This window comes from Euprymna scolopes, chromosome 18, assembly GCF_053919585.1.
Source record: "Euprymna scolopes isolate OS-2025 chromosome 18, ASM5391958v1, whole genome shotgun sequence".
NCBI lineage: Eukaryota > Metazoa > Mollusca > Cephalopoda > Sepiida > Sepiolidae > Euprymna > Euprymna scolopes.
This window is the reverse complement of record NC_136499.1, coordinates 44,606,113-44,612,081: the sequence shown is the minus strand read 5'-3', so window position 1 is coordinate 44,612,081 and position 5,969 is coordinate 44,606,113. Positions and strand designations below refer to the sequence as shown.

General features: G+C 36.2%; 1 protein-coding gene across 1 annotated transcript in view; it reads right to left on the bottom strand.

Moving 5' to 3' along the window:
- Window positions 1-4,963, bottom strand: part of LOC145297607 (transient receptor potential cation channel subfamily V member 5-like) — a 152,782-nt gene extending 147,819 nt beyond the window's left edge. The window contains exon 1 of the mRNA XM_080143666.1: window positions 4,815-4,963. The gene's annotated coding sequence lies outside the window, so the exon portion shown is untranslated. The remainder of the gene's footprint in view (window positions 1-4,814) is intronic.
- Between the last annotated feature and the right edge of the window lie 1,006 nt (window positions 4,964-5,969).

The following is a 5,969-nucleotide window of genomic DNA, read 5'->3' as shown; positions in this document are numbered from 1 at the left end:
CTCACAGAAGAGATGTTGCGAGTTTGTCTCTGCTTTATCGTTATTTTCATGGAAAGTGTTTGACTGAGTTTCAATCTATGGTACCCCCCTCGCCAAACTTTCACAAGAAACACTCGTCTAGCTGAAAACACTATCAATAATTCCCCCCCACTCTTTATCTGTGCCTAAATTAAACGTAGATTCCATGAACAAAGCTTCTTTCTTAGAACTGCACACCTGTGAAACCCTTCTGTTTACCTGCTTTCCAGCTGACTACAATATGGTTGTCTTCAAGTCCAACGTAAACAAGTTCTTGATGAGCCGTTCCACTTGTTAATAAATTTACCGAATTTCCATTACTAACGATTACTATATTGTGCAATTGACTACTGTACACTCTTAACCCTTATCCTCGAGTGGTCTCTGGGCCTTGATAAGTGGTTATGCCTATGTAAAAAAAAAGAAAAAAAGTCCTCTAGACCAATGAGTCAAACGAGCTGGAATAAAAGAAGCAGGGAATAGATCAGACAATTCTGAAGAACACATACCAGAATAATATTTATAGAAAAGACTGAGATTATCAACATCACGTCTGTTAGAAAGGGGTTGCTGAGAAGACAAAAAGGCGACATCAATCAAATTACAGATACGTTTCTGCACCTTATCAAGAACCTTCAAATGGGACAGTGATTCACAAACTCAAATATGTCATCAGTACATCATAAATGGTCTGATAGAAGATTTTTAGAGATAGAAAATAGCATCAGGTGTGAGAAAGTTGTTTAAAACAATAGAGGGAACTGAATTTATGAGAAGCAGAAAGAGCAATGACTCTAATATATGAACTCTAAGAAAGATTTGATGAGAAAGAAAGAACAGGAAGTTTCAGAGTCGATTTCTCCTGAAGAATAGAGCAAGTCATGAGAATCACATAAAGAAAAGGTACACGCCTACGATTGAAAGACACAAGCTGAGTTTTAACAGAATTGAACGAAACAATCCATTCCATACCGCAACCCACAACCGAACACTTGATCAACTTCTTGATCAACTGCTTATTTTAAATGATTCCAAGGAAATGGGCAAGAAGCAATACCAGAATAGACAGTGATATCATCAGCATTTAATTTTCTTAGCAATATTCTCTGGCAGAGCATTAATATAGAGAAGAAACAGTATAAAGCCTTGAACAGAACCCTGTTTAGATGTTTCTAAACATGAAAATCATGTTGTAATTGTCGTATTATGCGTATGATAACCACAATAAGGATCACATTCTAAATATATATAAATTATGTCAATAAAATTTGAAAATAAAGTCCATGTGGATATCGAATGACTTTATTCACTATTTTTCTCTCAATCATAGCCGGCACTATCTAACAGTACTCTCCAACAAGTACGGGCTCCAAGCCTCCTTGAGGCGGGGCTCATAAAGGGATGGTTCCACTAGCATTCTAGAGATCTTTTACTTTTAATTTATGTAATCTTACTTTTCTTTTTTTCTTTTTGCTATTAAATCACCACTTATCAAGGCCAAGAGCCACTTGTGGATAAGAGTAAATCAGGCAGCATGATTGCCAGTTGAGAGATGGAGAATACTATGAGAGTACTAGCATTTATTAAAGGTATTAATTTTGTTTGATTACATACGGGAGGATCAATAACAAAAAAAATTGTTGACTTTAGATTTGAAAACGATAAACTTGTAATCAACAGGAAGGCAGTCATTTAGTAATGTGTTCCACAGGCAGATAGGAAGCCCTTGCAAAAAGGCTCTGTCTACAAAATTTCGGCTGGATGCTAGTTCACTTGGAGGGAAAAAGAGAAGTCACTTTCCATTATGGTAGCAAGGCAAGTTTTTGCTGTAATTATCTTACAAGAAGGTATGAAGGATTGGAGATCAGTCGAGCACCTTCAATAGAAATAATGATAGAGTAGAGAGACTAACAACCTCTCTTCTGTGAATAATGTTGGGGGGGGGGAAGAAGAAATAAAAAAAAAAGTTGTGCAGAATCGCTATTAACGGTAACAACATTTTTTTTTTTAAACTTATTTTTGAACATGTGCAGTACAATTCTAACCATACATTACGACCATGTAATCCCTACAGCCACCAACCTTGAAAATTCTGCTGTGAAACCTGACATAGTTATATGGAATAAGTCAGAGAGAAAAGAGCTGAAAGGGAGAAACAGACCAAATATCAAGGTCTCATGTATGATATGAAAAGAAACTGGAATCTTAGGGAGATATCAATCATACCAGTTAATATAGGTGCCACAGGGCTTATGAAGAAGAACCTGAAGTCCTACCTAACTAATATTCCTGGTGAACCAAGTGCAAAAGAGATCCAGACAATTGCACTTAAGGGAACAACAAGGATGCTAAAAAGAGCTCTCGGTTGGTTTCAATAAAAAGCAGGGTAATGTTGGCAGCTGGTTCAGCTGCCTCATACTCAGTGTTACAATCTTCAAAGAAAGAAAATAAAAAAATAAATAAAACAATCAAACTGACAATATTTTGCAAATCATTATGATTTTAAATTTAAAAATCTATTTTCCTTATTAAATACTAGAAAAAAGATATGCTCCTTTTGGTCGCCTGGGAGGATGGTATCATGATGAACAAACATATACTACACTACTTCCCAAAGGAGGAGGTAATGCCTTGCAGGATGGTATCATAATAACAGAACAAATATTGCACTACTACCGCCAAAATGGTAGTCCTTGGGAGGATAGTATAATGACCACCAAACAGATACTACACTACCTCACAAAGGAAATAGCAATGCTTGAGAATATAGTTGTATAACCACTGAACAGATACTACACTCTTCTGTAAAAAAAAGAAGATAAGATAATGTCCCAGAACACGGTATTATGATAACAGAACATATATTACACTTTCATCTCTAAAAGAAAAGGGGGAGATGGTATCATGACTAAAGAACGGAAATGAAAAAGAATGGAAAACAAAGAAGACGGTATTACCTGGAAGGATGTTATCATGACTAGCGAACATATACTACATTACCACTTCCCACGTAGGAGGTAATGTCTGGGAGGATGGCCTAATAACAACAGAACAGATAATACACTACCCTCCTAGATTGAGCATTGAAAGATGGTACATTAGTCTGAAATAGTATACAGTAGAACCTCAGGATATGGCATTAAAAATTAGTAACAAAATACAGTACAGTATATGATACACATGTATATAATCAAATTATATTATAAATAACACCATATGGTGGGGCAAATGCCGTAACCAGGAGCCGAAAAAACATCGTATTCCACATCGTAACCTGAAAAAACCCATATCCTAGAGCCACCGTATCCCAGGGTTCTACTGTAGTGTGGATTGCAGGATTATCCTGTTGGAATAACCATCCATCCTCTCACAAGCGATGACCCTCCATCATCAAAGATGCTTTTTGTAACCAGCTGCTGTCTGACGACCTTGCACCACTTGGAGTTCCATCGTCCCTCTGTAAGAAAAGGCACCCGATACCATTACGGAACCTCCACCACTATGACGTATGGAAAAAATTTCAAGGGGCATGTTTTTGTCATGCCAATATCGCTGGAAGCCATCAGGAGCATCTAAATTGAATTTTTTCTCATCAGAAAATAGGACTTTCTTCCACTTCTCAATGTCTCAGGTTTGGTATTCACGACCAAATCTTAAGCTGTCTACTTTGTGACATGGAAGTAATCGAGGAATTTGTTTACGCTTTTTATTTACCATGCCTTTTTGTTATAAGTGTCGTCTGATCGTTATTGGACTGCAATCAGCATCTGTCACTGCCTTAATTTGACTAGAAGAAAGTCCTCTGTCATTCATAACAACCCGTCTGATTCTCCTACGCAATGCAGGAGAAATTTTGGGGGGCTTACCAAAGGATTTTGCTTTTCCATAATTCTCAGTGTTCTTTACAAAGTTGCAAATAACAGTTTTACTGCGATTTACCTTAGCTGCTATCGCTCACTGTGACAAACCTTGCTTATGGAACTCTAGAATTCGAGAGCGCTCAACTTCGGTTAGTTTTCTTGCTTTAGGCATTGTAACACCTTTACATAGTGATTGCTAATCTCTAACTGAACTAAAAACATTAGAATTACCATAAATCTAACAATTTATACCCTTGGTCTTATAATTTGGATCATGTGTAAAAAGCCTAATTTAATAAAAATATAAAATTTTAAATAAAATTTTTGGAATGGACCTTTTTGTTTCCATAACCTTTTAGATTGTAGTATTAGTAACCTTATGTCGGAAGAGTTTAAAATCTATCCTTAAAAAAGGGTTTCTTTTTAAAGATTTTTAAGTGATCTTAAATTTTTGATCAGCAGTGTAGAATAGTTTCTATTTCAGACAGGCAGATACCAAATCTCCATTAGTAATTGACATCGTTTATTGAACAAATATTTAAAACGGAATTCTCCATGCGAATCTAGAGTAAGAAGAAATTGGATAATTCCATTAGAGATTAAAGAATAAAAAAAAAGTGTATTTATGGGACAACTACTAAAAATTTCTCTAAAATTAAATAATTCTCTAATTCTTTGTGATTAAAAGAAATTAACACAGTTGTCTGGTTACAAAGAGTAATTATCCTAGTGGAGGCTTCATATCATAGATTGGGAGAGGGTATGAACCCCTAATGAAAATACTGATAATAGCCACAATCAAAATAAGTCCAAAAATGTTGGGGGGGGGGGTATTTAAATAAAAAATAGCCCATGCTGTTTTATCAATACTGCAAAAGAAGGAAACTCACGTGGTTATCGAACAAATCCGTCCAAAGAGAAATCGAAGGATCTTACCTTTAAAAAAAATTGATTTGTCGCACATGTTCTCAGTTCTCATCCTGTCTTATTTTTGATATACACCATCCTTTTTTCTTTTCTTTTCTTTTTTTTTTTTTTGTACCCCGCTTTAAGTCGTAGCTTTCGCTGTTAATTTTTGTGTAACCAAGCACTCCCACCTGTAAACCGGGTTTGTTAACTTAGCGCAACAGCAACATTGTGAAAAATCCCGAGATGGTCATAACAATAACGGAACATAACAGCGTGTTTTCTCTGTTGGTAGTAACCGAAGAAGAGAGGGGGGAGGGAGGAGGTCATTTTTATTTGTTATTTTGCTTCTTTTTTTTTTCGGTTTTTTTTTTTTTTTTTTTGCTGATTTAAAGTTTCAACTTTAAGACATCTGCAATCTGCATAAAAAAAAAATGTTCAGATCCACAGAAAGAAGTCCTCCCTTAAGCCCAACACTTTTTCCGTGTCCTGTTTCACTTATGAATCTCCTCTTTCATTTTTTTTTTTTGTTGTTTTTTTTTTTACTACATCATTTAAATGGGTACCCTTATTTCGATCTTCCCTCCTATCCTTCCCAACGTGACGGCCTGGGAAGCAATTGTCTGACTGTTGTTTTCCATGCCAACTTGTCAGTGTGCCAACCCATGTCACGCTTGACTTGATGCCAAGGCTTTGTCCAGTGGAGGCGTTCGTGCTATTTCATTTGTCAAGCAGGTAAAAATAGTGAAGGTTTTCTGCATGAAAAAATAAAAGTACTCATATAATAAACATGATGATGATGGTGATGGTGGTGGTGGTGGTGGTGGTGGTGGTGGAGGATGGAGAAGAGAAAGAAAAATAGGATTAAAAACAACAACAATAATAATAATAGAGCACCAACCAGACCTCTACTGAAAGGGTGTGAGAGTACCGGTACTTTGGAGAGGCTTAGGGAAAAACCAACGGTCATTCCTATTGAGAAATCGGTGGTAAACAGCTTTTCTGACAACACAATATGATTTGCAAAGGTCATCGAAAGCAATGGAGATTACTGGATATCTGAAAAGACTTGTTGTCACTCAGCCTCAAAGGGAACACCACTAGTTATTGTCAATGAACAATCACTGTAAATAACTTCTGTGAAAATTCCTCGTGAGTAAAATAATAGTAATAAAACTTACCAAA